The sequence below is a fragment of the Amblyomma americanum genome, chromosome 4, assembly GCF_052857255.1.
Source record: "Amblyomma americanum isolate KBUSLIRL-KWMA chromosome 4, ASM5285725v1, whole genome shotgun sequence".
In the NCBI taxonomy this organism is placed as follows: Eukaryota; Metazoa; Arthropoda; class Arachnida; order Ixodida; family Ixodidae; genus Amblyomma; species Amblyomma americanum.
Genome location: NC_135500.1, coordinates 63667238 through 63681088, shown reverse-complemented (window position 1 = coordinate 63681088; position 13851 = coordinate 63667238). Strand labels below are relative to the sequence as shown.

The following is a 13851-nucleotide window of genomic DNA, read 5'->3' as shown; positions in this document are numbered from 1 at the left end:
AACCTTTTTCTTCCAAACCAACACTCAGCCTCCCTCCACAAACATACACAAAAAAACATTGCCATAAGTTATGGTTCTCAGAACAGCTTACAGCTTCATGCATGGCATCTGAACTGATCGACTGAGCAGATAGATGCCTTTCGATTTTATAATATTGAAGCAAGCTGTGTTACATACAAAGGATATGTTTATTAAGAAGTACTTGCAGCTGGGCTTGTTGGCGCGTATTAGTGAAAGACATGAGAGCGCAAAATGGCAGCACGGACGAGTAACTTAACAGGACGAGCGCTGCACTTTCAACTAGATTTATTCAAGGAAGAGCGTTTATATAGCCTCTGACCTTATCCAACTGCGATTAAGAGCATGGATAAGGGCAGAGGCTATATAAACGCTATTCCTTGCATAAATCCAGTTGAAAGTGAAGCGCTCGTCCTGTTCCGTTACTCGTCCGTGCTGCCATTTAGCGCTCTCATGTCTTTCACAGATATCCTTATTACAGAGTACAAGTATTCAGAAAACTTTCACAGGTGTGAAACACAAGGAGTTAGAACAGTCAAGATTTCAAAGCGTTAAACTTCCGTTTTTGAGCAACATTTGCTTGCACAATACTGTCTTTCCTATTTTTACAATAGTTTTTCAGCAGAATGTTTGTTGCAGCGCTGAGAATGTGATGCATGGCCAAGTGAGGACTATGACCTCTTTCACATTCGTCGAAACCGTCACCGTCACTTATCAGGTTGGTAGCCAGTGTGAAAAGGGCTTGCCTTTGGTTCGCTAGAGAATGGAAGTGCACAGCATACTTTTCACTTCGCAGCTTGTCCAGGACGATTTCTGCAGTCATTACAGCATTCACAACTGCAGGTTGGGGGAACTTGAGCCCACCGCGATTCATGTTCGCTATAATTTCTGCATTCTCAATTATGACGTCCTCATCTTCTACCAAATTTGCTCGGCAAGCAGTGCATGCAAGTTTTTTAAGTGCTGCATGGGCGCAGTATCCGGCCACGTACGTTATAACTGGAAGATTTTGTGCCTTCATTTCGAAGTCCTTGTCATTTACTTCAATGCTGAACCTCTGTAGAATCGCCTCATCAATGCTGACAGCAGGTGCCCCTGAATCCTTGTCTGGAAGCGCCAGGGCTCTTTGTAGGCGAAGCCTGCGTTCAGATTCGAACACTTGTCTGATGGACACATGGTATTGCGACCCGGAAAGCTGCCTCTACTTGCCAAATCTTTCCTCCAAGCAGTCTGTCTGGAACTTCCCCAGAAGTACGTAGTCAAATCCAAGGTCTTCAAGGCAATAGTTTATTATCTTGATCAAGGCTTCCGTAGTAAGATGCAAGGCACTGTGGGTCTCCCGAGTGGGAATTCCATTGTCAAACTTCAAACTCTCCCAGCGGTCAAGCCATTGCATGATGGTTTGAAGGAATTCGACTTGTGGGCACAGCTTTTCTGAAATAGGAGTCTGCAAGTCATCATGAATCCGGCATCCTTTGCTGGGCGACTTCACATTAACAATCCTCCACCAGGTTTCGACAACCTTTAAATATTCCGCTGTTCCAGCGGCATGCTGCAGTGTATAGCGTTGACCGCATGTTTCTAGAGCAGCTATGGTTGATAGGTTGAACACCTTCAGTGCAAGCTTCACATTTTGCCTTTCCATATTAGATGGATTGAGGGCCTTTACCGACAGTGTTGGAGCAGCCTTGATAAGGTGGTCTTGTTCTTTTAGGTGGAGATCCCAGAGGGTCTTGAACGAAGCAGTGATAATTTTCGGGTTGGAGTCCAAATTCATAAGTGAAGGAAAAAACATGCAGGTTCCATGGTTCTTTTGGTTGATCTAATTGTTCCGAATACATTTCAACAAGTGAACAGGGTCAATAACGAAAAAAAGAGGACGAGTGGGATCTGATGGGTGAGGATAGGAGCTGCTGACTTTTGATGACAATCCAAAGAGAGACATTGTTTTGCGATTGATAGAGTTGTTATCTGTGATGACTGCAATGATGCGAAGCCCAACCTTTTCAAGCTCATTTATGATGCTGCGGAGAACAGTGTTCAGCTGTTGAGCATTGATTTGTTCTACTGGCAAAATGTGAACAACACTTTTTTGTGATGACAGGAGGATTTGAATCATAAAGACGTGAGCTGTCTTTGCTGCATTTGTAGTGTTGCTGGCAGTGCCCACAATCGTGCCACCCTTGTAATCAAAATATGCCTGTAGATGGATCTCATCCACCATGAGAACCACTGTCTTCTCATGATCCTTCATTGCACTCGCGAGCTTCTTTGCATAAAGCAGGAAAGAAACATCCTGCTGCTCAGCTGCTGGATTTATAACATATGCATTGCATACACGCCTGATCGTGGACTCATGCGGCAATGTGAGACCTCCGTAGTTACGCAAGTACCTATAAGCATGAGGAGAGATGGTAAATAGAAGGCGGGAAAATACCAACAGCTCTGAAGAGTAGCGGGGTGACTTGCTTAAAAGGAGAAAGACTTGTTCTTTTAAAAATGTCAAAGCATCTTGCCGATTTTCGTCTTGCATTTCTTGATTTGTTGCGTCTTCAAGAAGAGATAGCACGAGCTTCAATATTGCACCAGTCTTGTCTTCAGGTTGGCGGAAGGCAGGATTCTTATCAGGGCTCTCAACAGCATCCAGCAGACCTGTTAAGCACCTAATATCATTCACAGTTTTTGGAATGATCTCCACGCCATCAAGTTTGGTGACCTCGACATCATGAATATACAGCTTTAGAGAGAGGTCCTCGGTGACTTTAACTGACTTTTTGATTGCTGGGGCACCATCGACAGTCAGATTGAGGAAGAGTATAAAGTCATGCTGGTAAACAACCGTCCAGAATTAGGAGACCTTTATACATGGTATGCATTTCAACAGCGCCTGAAAGTTGTCAATTTTGTTTCGGTCCTCTTAAGCCTGGTGTGCTTCAATAGACAAGTTGATGGCATCTTGTAGCGCAGCTGCCTCTCGGCGCGTCCTCTTTTCATCTGGGGCCTCTCGAGACGTGCTTGAATTTGGGGCAGAAAGATATGCCGGGCAGTCGGGAAGTATGCTTGGAACAGCATCAGGTCGTAACCGTACGAGCTTGAGTGCCACTTCAATTACTTTGCCGGTCTTTGTATCCGTGTAGCTTGTTCTATTTACCATGTCGGACGGTTTAAAGTGGCGCTCACAGACCTGGGATAAGACAAAACAAAGACAGTAAAAGCTCTAGAACCTGAAGTTTAAAAATCAGACAGGTGCATGACAGTACGAGAGAAATTTCTATAAATGTCGTGTGAACTGAATGTCAGCAATACTATTTCGCTACGACTTTACAGATTTACCCGGTCCAAAAGAGGCAGCACTACGGAATTATCTCGCGACATGCTGCCCGCAGCGCTTTCAATGCAACTGACGAAGGCGTAACCACGACAGTCAAAGGAATGTTTCCTTACCACCGACTGCCTTCCTGGAATGAAGTCCGCACGGTGGATAGCTTTAATCCATTGAGCTCTTCCTGCTTGGTCCGAACGGAAGGTGAAGACTCGCACAAGCTCACCACCATCATAGTTCCCGCGGCACCGTGGTACGCAGCAATGCCCAGGCATTATCACAGCCTGCACACTATTGTTGTTTGCCTATTAAAGACTAGACACACACCTCCCGGCACCGACGTACTTCCTCGTCGTTACCAACGTCGTTACCGTACAGGTGGTAACTCTGTAACAGCGTTGAGTTTCGTGACACACGCTGCACGGGAAAAAAAAAAGAAACGCAGAAATTCGAACACGTGCAACAACGTTCACGAAATTACAGTGCTCTAGAATATGGGTAGTGGGTTCAGGGAGCGGCCAGCGGTGAGGCGACTTGTGTCGACGATACCAGATGGCGCCACCAGAGCATGGGCTGTATGAAATGCGGCGCGCCGCGCCGTGGATGCGCGCTGTGCATAGAATCGTCGGAGAAATAAGCAAGGCTCTGTCTTTTAAAACAGGTCCTACAAATAGGTGAAGCTGTACACAGATATTGTCGGCGAATCAAGAAAATTAGATGTAGTAGTAGCCAACAGCCGATAGCGCGGTGGTGCGGACGAGCGGCCCCGTTAATGCTTCGCAACGCTGATCGTGCTCTTTTGCAGGTACGGCTCCCATATTTCAACGTTAGTGCATACTAGTATTATCGCCGCCCATAGGAAAGGCTGAGTACAGGGAGAGGAGCAAATATTCTATCGATCATCGGGGTTATCCAGCGGCCAACTCGAAGCTGTCGGCAAACGTGGCCGAGTGTACTCCAGCTTGAGCCATCGGAAGGGTTTTAGTAGAGGGGCGGGGCAACAAGAAATTGCAATAAAAAAAACGCTTCACTTGGAGACCGTTGTGTGTACAGCGTACTATATGTGAATGCGATAATTTTAAGTGTGGTATGCATGCCTCTGTTTTGTAAAAAGGAAAGGAACGCCGACCAAAGGTTGTTAAAAAAGAAGACGTTCTGACCTTTGGTCGGCGTTCCTTTCCTTTTTACATGAATCTTCTACCTGACCGGACGAGTTATCGTCGAACTTTACATTTCATGCCCCTGTTTTAATTGTTATTTTCATGAATGCATTTTTTTTCATCAAAACGAAGGGTCAATTGCTGCCGATGTATAAACGCTGATGAATGCAAGACAAGATAAAATAACTTTTATAAAACAAAGCACTCCTTTATTGCAGCGCTCCAACTATGCACAGTGTGAAACCTATTCTTGAATTACTCAAAGGAATGCCGTGTTTTCTTGTTTGCACAGTACATTTAGCCGCGCGACTATGAGCACTTGCCCATCTTAGCATGAAGCTTCTTTTTCCTGCCAGCTTCTCGCGACTCATTGATTGATTTAACATGAAAATGCAGCCTTGTCAAAACATAAAACTTGAGAATGCTGACTGTGAGCGCTTCTGAGTGCTGGCTGCACCCTACACCACATGAAATCTGAGATTTTCCCAGCACCATAACATCTACTATGCTGTTACTGCACAGCTTTTCCTGACAAAAAAAAGTTGTGAAAAGGTTTTCCAGCCTTCTCACCATCAAAAAAAAGCACACGAGACGGGTAGAGCAACCCTCCTTTGTCACAAATTGCAGTAAACTCACTGTCCTGGCTTTGAAGGAACATCCAGCTTAGAAAAATCGTCCGGCACAGATGCTTCGTCAACTTCACAAGGGTCTTGGTCGTTCGCCAACACGCTACTCTCAGTGTCAATGCCCGGACACCTCGATTCCTTGTTAACGTCGGAAGCATTACTTTGTGGTCTTTTCGCTTCATTAGGATATGTACTTGTGCTTTTCCTCTTTCTAGGTGGGCTCTGTAGCGGTGTTTTCTTTGACAGATAGCTCGGCGCGTTCGGCAGCAAAGTTGGCACCGCATCGGGTAAACGTTCCGGCTTTCCACGCGGGATGCGGACTTCTTTGCCGTCAATGATGTGTATAAAGTCCCTCACAATGCATGATGGCTTGAAATGTAGCTCACACACACAGCAGGTTTCGTCCAAAACCTTATCTTTTCGATGAAGGTTGCGTTCCCACTGCTTCCGTCGGTTCTCATCCTTTGGCACAGCGAAGAGCGACGGCTGATCGCCTTTCGTCCACTGGTATCCCGTTTTGCACCCGGGAGCAAAACAATGCCGTTGACGCCGACGATTCGGCATGACCGCAGTCTTAACGCCGCGAACTCACAAAGAGGAAAAATGCACCGCACAAAAAGCAACAAACAGCTGCAGGCAGCTTGGCGGGACTGCTAGCCGCGCGCGCGGGCGCGCCGAGCCTACAGCCCACGCTACAACTGGGCCACCGCTTACATCCGGGACCTGTCGACACTCGCCGCCTCACCGCATCGCATGGAGCGCGCTGGCTCCTGAACCCACTACCCATATTCTAGAGCACTGTAACGAAATGAAGGAACCACTGATGTTTACCGCAGTGCGAACGCATTTTCCAGCCGAGCACTCTGCACGAATACGAAAAAGTATAACAAAACCACGTAAAAGAAAACAATATTACCTTCCAAAATAAGCCGTTCAACAAAAACTATAAATTTTTACAAAATAAAATTTTTATCTTTGCAGCACAGCAGTAATAAAAGCATCAAAATGTTTTCTTAAATTCGATACTTCGGCTAGTACTGCTCCGCGCACGCGTTGTTGCACCAAAATCACCGAGACCGGTCGGAGAAAGTGGGGACACGACGGCCTCTCCTCGAAAGCGCCGAGAGCTGGCCCGTCGTAGTGTGATGACGTGGCCACAAAAGAGAGGAGGATATGGAGAGGCCTTAACTAGTCTAGAGGGTGTTGACTGAGGGCCTCCCCTATTTTGTTAGTCCCTTTGTAGGCAGCCAGGTTGATTGCACCTTTGGCTTGATGGCGACAACAGATTCCTCCTTTCCTAACTTTCGCATATACGCCGGCTTCCAGGTTGCGCGGCGCGGCGTCTTCAGACGCACGTGCGACGATGCGATTGTTGCCAGCGACCCCGCCGACGATGCCGCGACGCAGCTGCTCCCGATTCACATTTTCTTGCCTGCGTTCTGTCTTTTTTCCGGATCACATATTCCGTGAAGTCATCAAAAACTGGTTGGCTTGTTCCCGGAGCTTGAATTTCAACGACCTGCATGGATTCGGGGTGGCACCCCTTCGCGGTCGCCACCTGCGTCGTTCTTGGTGCGCGAGCCCACCGCCTACGAGGCTAGGCGGTTAGGCTTAGCGCGGCATAGTCCGGCGGTATGGAGCACAACTTCTTCAACCGTAAACCCAAAAATGTTCCCACCTGGGTGTAACTGGTGTCCACGCGTGCCGGATAACTAAATTCCGAGCGTTTCCAGGCGATTTTCGGGTCGAAATCATGAATTTAGCTTGAGCCGACGCGACGCACGTCCGCTCTTCTCGGCACCTCGCAGCGCCCTCTTCTTAAAATGCAAAAAAAAAATTAAGTGGTCACTGACGTCTGTCTCAGTGGAGAATATGAGAATAGCGCTGGTCCTGTTGTTTTCTTCACTAGTCCCCCTCTTTCGCGCTATTTTCCCTTGAGAATATGCTGCTGCTGCGTTTCTACTTCGGCAGTTTCTGGTTACGATATATAATACAATACTTTGTTATATTCGGTTTTTAGTTACGACACACTACGATACCTTGTTATATCTGGTACCTAGTCATGACATACTACGACACTTCGTTACATCCGGTTTCTAGTTCTAACACTACGTCTACGACACTTCATTATATCCGTTCTTTTATTAGCTCAGTTACGGCATACTACACCCTTTCTTACTTTACAGTACTTTATGGCTCATTGCCTGCTTCACATGACTTGGTACCACGATGTGTGGACACGTTCTGCGGACGCAAAGTGGAGGCGTAAATCAGCTGGCCATGTTTTTTAGCCTTGTTAAAACTGAGTGCTTTCTGAGATGCTTGAAGTGCATGCTGAATTCGGCATAGACTTCCACAAAAGCATTTCGTGCGTTCTGTTCGGTGTCTGTGGCGGCATATGTTTGTATACTGGACAGTAGTTTAAGCCCCACTGCGCGCTTTGGCAAATTTGTGCAGACGTCTTGGGAGTTTACCTAGGGTTCCCCTGAATTCTACAAGAGGAAGAAGTGTGTCCCTGCTAAAGTGGCTGCACATCGCTCTTCAGAAAAACCTCGCCATCCACGTAAATACGTGCCCTATTTGAAGAGAACTGCATCCTCGCCTTCTGAAGAAGCTCCGGACGTCCTCCCACCGTCTGCGGCCACCTGGAAACCATGCATGAGTGCAGCTGAGCTGAGAACTGACACTAGGCTTAGTGCCTTCGCTGCCACGCTGGCGGAGGTGGCTCTGCCGGCACCTCTCGTGGCAGCACCTGCCACGCAGTCGACACCTGATCCGCGGCGCCAGATCCAGCTTTGTGCTCCCGGTTCATCGGCAGATGAGCACCTCCTGCCTTCCCGAAATGCCGAACTTCTCGCAAGTGATCTTCCCCCAGGGCCAATGGCCATCAACTCTACACCACCGGATGGGCCTCAAACCGCATGGCATGATGAACCGGGCCCTCCAATGGACTTATCGGCTCCGCTACCCGTGCAAAAGTGTCCTCGTGCAACCCACAAGCGCCCCTAAAACGACAGCCAACCGATTCCATCTTCGGGAAGTGATGGTTCCCAAGGTAAGCGCACTTGTCTTACGATCGAGAACTCGATGGAGCCTACACCCGGATCATCTTCTTACAAAGTGACCATTAAATCACTGGCCAACAAAAGCCTCACGGATATACCAAACAAGATTTTACAAGCTAACTTGGACGTGTGCCTCGAAACCAAAGGTTTTCGGGGCTTCACAGCCAGGACAAAGTACAACACCATTGCAGTGTGGCTTCCGACTCTGACTGCCGTAGAATGGCTGCAAACACTCACCAGTATTTTACTAAAAAGCGAAATCTCAGTGCCAGTAGAAGTGTATTTAGTTGAAGGCTCCGACTTGCAGCGCTGCGTCGTCTACAACATCCATATCACTGAGGATGAAACTGCACTCCAGCGTGAGCTGTACTGTTCCACGCACCGTGTCATCCAGGCCCGACGCATGGGAAAGAGGCGCTCTGGCATGGTCACCTTGCAAGGCCCTCTGACACTACCAGCCCGTCTGTACTATTATGGCTGTGTTTTACGGCCTCGGCCATATAAACCGAGTGCGGTATATTGCTATAACTGCTTCCGTACGGGGCATATGCGCAAATCCTGCCCGTTCACTGCTGCCGGTGAAAGTACATCGGAAGGGAAAGTGGCTTATCAATGCGGCCTTTGTAAATCCGACGACCACGAGATAACACCTCCAAGTTGTCCGACAAAACAAAAGGCAACACAAAAGGCTCGTCGTCGAATGACTAAGCACTGGCCAATACATGACAGTATAACTTCATTGCAGACATCCAATCGATTCGCAGCTCTCCAGTGGGATGAAGACGAGTGGCCGGAGCTCCCTGAGCACACCTCGCATGATCCTTCAGCTAAGCAGCCTTCTAACGATATGGAGCGCAAAGACCGCCGCCGACAACAGCCAACAAAGCAGCGCAGTGTGCCTGAACTACCGCAGGACGATATGGCCGAAGACGACGAACAAATCGCACGTCTTTTAGCGGAGGTCACCAAGCTCCGGCAACACCGTGAACTGTTCGCTCGACGTAGACGGGCAGCGGAATCATCCGTCACATCTGTCAATGGCGCAGCAACATCACCTTCCTGCCGCCCACCAGTGTCATTTCCCGCCGCCTCTTCCCAGATTACCGCAATGCCACTGGACAACTATGCGACTTCTTTGCTCCGGTTAATGATCAACCAGTTGTACAACCTGACGTCCGTGATTCTACAGCGCTTGGGCTAGTAACTAGAAATGGCAAGTTGCAGTCGTGCTGGTGTCGTGCAGTGGAACTGCAGAGGCATTTCCACGGAGGTGGGAGAGCTCAAGACCCGACTACAAATTCACAAGCTCCAGGTATGGGCCTTGTTGCTACAGGAAACAAACGCCTTGCCATAGATTCCAGGCTTCAGTGCCTACGTCTCCATCAATGATAGACCGTCGTGTACAAACTGCTGCTCCCCAGGGAAAGGCGGCGGTGTATGTGGACTCATGTTTTCCACATGCACGCCTTGCTCTCGAAAACTGGTGCACGTCATCAAAAGGTAGTGGCAGTGGCTGCGAAATTTAAGAAGGGAACCGTTGTAGTCATTTCATTTTACGTTATACCAGCCGGTGGTGCTTCCTCCCCTATTAATCTTGGCTGGTTAACAAGTGTCCGTCGGCAGTATCCCGGGTGTTCGATTTTAGTCGGAGGCGAATTTAACGGCCCTCACCAGGATTGGGGGACCCCACTTCGAGCCCTCGTGGCAGGCGTGTGCAGGACGCCTTCACGGATGCCCAGTTTGTGCTGCTCAACCATCCTGGGACAGCAACACGGCCTGTGAGTCAAACTCGCAGTGCTTCCTATGCTCCAGACTTGACGTGGTGGTCGGGTCCGGGTGCTCCCTCCTGGCACATTGAGCCAGACTGATGGGGAAGGGATCATCACCCTATCATCATCGGCCTTCACACCTCACATTTCCGGCCTTTACGCTACAAATGTTCTGTGATCAACTGGGACAATTTTCGCTCCTGTATGGAAATCTCTCCTCAGACTCTTCGCCAATCCTTGTTGAGCGCATGCAAACAGCGCTCAACAGTGCCACAACTACCACCTGGACTGATGTTGGTCGACCGGCACCAGACCTCGGCCTTCTTAACTTGTGGGCGGCACGCCGTCAAGCCGAGCTGGCTGCTACGCGAGACCCTTTTTCGTCGCAGGCACGCACGCGATTGCACTAACTTGCAGCTAAGGCACGCAAATGTGAACGCGACCTCTCTCGACGGCAGTGGCATGCGTGGTGCGAACAATTTTCTGCAAGTGAGTGAGTGAATAAACTTTATTGCTCTAATAAAGGAGCCTTGCTGCTTGCCCGAAGATTGCCGATGTCTTCCAGGCTCAGCGTGCTTGGCGCCCCTAGTCCAAGGCACCACTGTCCCTGGCCATCCGGCATGCGTGGCTCACTAGGTCTCCTTGGACCTTGAGCTGGCTGCTGGTTAGCCAGTCCTCCCACTGCTCCGCATTTGGCTCTTTGTTACCTCGGAAAGCTACATTGTGTATGTATTCCCATGTGATATGATACAGCGTGGGGGTTGCTCCGCACCACGGACATGTATCCCTATACTGCTCCGGATACATCTTATGTAGAATGTGAAGGTTGTGGAAGGCTCCTGTTTGGAGTCTTCTCCAACGTGTCACTTCATATTGTGTCAGCAGAGGATGTGGCTGGGGATATTTGCGTCTTCTGCCTTTGATGATGTTGGGGATAGCTGCGTACGTGAGCTCTACCGTTATCTCCGGGCCGTCCGAGGCGTTTGACGCACCAGCTCGGATAGTAAGCTCGCGAGCTAGCTTGTCCGCCTTCAGATTGCCTTCGACTCCGGCTTGTCCCGGTACCCAGTAGATCCTATGTTGGATCTTTTCGTTGGTTCGCTGCGTTTTCAAGAGAATCCTTAGTGCTTTCTTGTTGATTCTTCCTAACATGTAGCGTCTGCACGCTTCTTGAGAATCTGTTATGGTTGTGAGAGATTTGTTGGTGCGATAACCCTCGGCTGCGGCTAGAGCTACGGCGATCTCCTCTGCCTCAGTTATCGTCCCATCTCTCGTGGATGCGCCGCTGATGAGGTAACCCTCCTTTGTTGTGACAACCGATGCCGTTTTCTTGATGCTTTGGCTACCAGTCCACGGGTACAGAGTGGCGTCAGTGTAGATTACCTGATCTTGTGTGGCTATCTTCGCCTCTACATATTCAGCCCTTGCCTGTCTTCTGGCTGCGTGTAGATTTGAATCCATATTCCTAGTTATAGGGCTAACCTGGTAGGTTCGACGTATTTCGCCTGGGATGTTTGCCGATCTATCCTCTATCTCCAGGACCCCCTTATAGTTCAGCCTTCTTAGGAGGGCCCTCCCTGTTGCCGAGTTCCTTAGCCTTTGTATCTGTTACATGACTTGTGCCCTGCTTAACTCGTCGAAAGTGTTCTGCAGCCCCAGTTCTGCCAGCTTGTCGTTCGACGTGTTTCTGGGCAAGCCCAAAGCTGTCTTGTAGCCTCCTTTGATTAGGACCTCTGCATGATTTTCTTCACTTTTCAGCATGCTGTGATACGGAAGTGAGTAAGTTATTTTGCTGATGACTAGGCTGTTCACCAGCTTTAGCGTGTCGCCTTCTTTCATGCCGTATCTTCTGGATGATACTCTGGTTATCATACGGCAAACTTGTTCCGTTGACTTTTTAAGGAGGCCAATCGTGTGGTTGCATTTGCCGTTGCTCTGTAGGCACATGCCTAAAACTCGAATGATCTCCCTTTCCGGGATGATCTTTCCCTCGAGCTTTATCTCTATTCTTGCATCCGTCGGCTTCTTTCCTATCCTAAGGATTTCAGATTTTTCAGTTGACGTAGTCCAACGTTCGACGGAATACCGTCTGGTCAGGATGAAGACTTTGTTTTGACTTGGTCAGTGACCCAAACTTCACCTTGTTATTATTTTTCAGTTGAGCAGGCTAAACCCCTTTTCTTGATATATTGCTCAACACAAGTCGCTGCTTTTTGCATTTGTTGTTCCATCTGCTCCAGAGATCCCTGGTTAGACCATGCAGTTATGTCGTCAGCATATATGGCATGTCTTATGCCTGGGATGCTTTCCAATTTTCTTGCCAGGCCAATCATGGTTAGGTTGAAAAGGATTGGCGATATGACCGAGCCCTGCGGCGTGCCTTTGTTTGGAGTGTCTATGGTCTCGCTTCTTATATCTCCCAAGCCTCTCTCCAATGCCTCTCTCTGGCGAACATTCCGTACAATGGAACGCGGTCGCTGTTCGACTGACGCAGCTGCAACTGCATGCTTCGCGGCTAACTTGTCGCCAGATGATTTCGCCAAAGAAGCAGCGCGAAAGTTTTTCCCAAAATAAAATGCTGTGCCTTCTTCAGCCGCTAGTTTAAATATGGCAGGCATCCCATCGCATGTATATAAAATGCCGTCTGATATCGACGTAGATGGAATTGCGTGTCCATTCTCTATGCCTGAGTTCCTGGCTGCAATAGATGATGCGAAACGGAAAATAGCGCCCGGCCCGGACAATATTCAGTACGAGGTGTACAAGAACCTGAGTAGCGCTGCACTACCTCAACTACTAGACACCATAAACAAATTATGGTTGGATGGCGTAGTGCCCGAGAGCTGGAAATCCGCTGTCGTGATTCCTATTCCGAAACCAAGAAAGCCTACGACGGACCTTGCCAACTTGCGACCTATCTCTGCGCTGTGCAAGCTGGTGGAAAAAAATTCTAGCCACACGATTGTCATGGTGGCTAGAGCAGCACGGTTTTTATCATCCAGCACAAATCGGCTTTCGTCCATATATTGTTACGGTGTGGGATGCCACGGGGTGGCCACGGGCCCGCCCAGAGAAATATAGCAGCAGTACGGAGGAGAGCCGGCGAAGCACGACCGGCGGCGGCCAAGCTTTCTCGTGCTAGAGCCGCGCGCTCGCCGCTCGCGCTCGCTCTCCGTCTCTTCTTTTATTCCCGTATCACCTTTCCACCGGGGGGGGGGGGGGGGGCGGAGAAGTCAGGCCGTGCTTTGATGCAGGGTTTCCTGGGGCGATGCAATGTGGGCTCGCAGATAGGAAACGGTCACACTCTTCGTTGAATTCGAAGTGTGTGAGCTGGGCGAAGGTGTCTGCAGTCGCCGAAGAAGGTCCCACACCGGTTAGGCTAACTTCAGGGAGTTTTATGCATATTGAGCGGCGATCCGTTTATGGGACTGCATTGCGTGGGGAAGGCATGGAGCCAGCAGGCGACGACGGCACTGATGAGGACCCGGTAGCTAAGTCGGAGTCACCGCAGGCGCCGTAGACATATCGCTTCATGTTTGAAACATGCTCTGGGAAAATGTGGTGCACACCGCATGGTCGATGCTCTGGCAGGTCTTCGAGGCGGTATGTCACGGGGCCGAGTCGGGCAACGACACGGTAAGGGCCGCGGTATCGGGGCAAGAGCTTTGCGGCACGGCCAGTCGCACGGATGGTGCGGCGAACGAGGACCAAGTCACAGGGCCGGAAGGGGGGATGTGGTGGTGCTGCCGCGTTGGCCGCTTGCACACGCGCGTGAGCCGTGAGGAGGTTGCGCTGGGCGTCGAGGCGGGCGGAATGAAGTCGTTGAGCAGATTCAGTTGGTGACGTAGTAGGATGGGGAAGGCCCAACTGCGCGTCGAGAGGGATGGAGGG

General features: G+C 49.6%; 1 pseudogene; it reads right to left on the bottom strand.

Annotated features, from left to right (window-relative positions):
* Positions 1-553: 553 nt before the first annotated feature.
* On the bottom strand, positions 554-3615 carry LOC144129528 (uncharacterized; annotated as a pseudogene).
* Positions 3616-13851: the final 10236 nt, after the last annotated feature.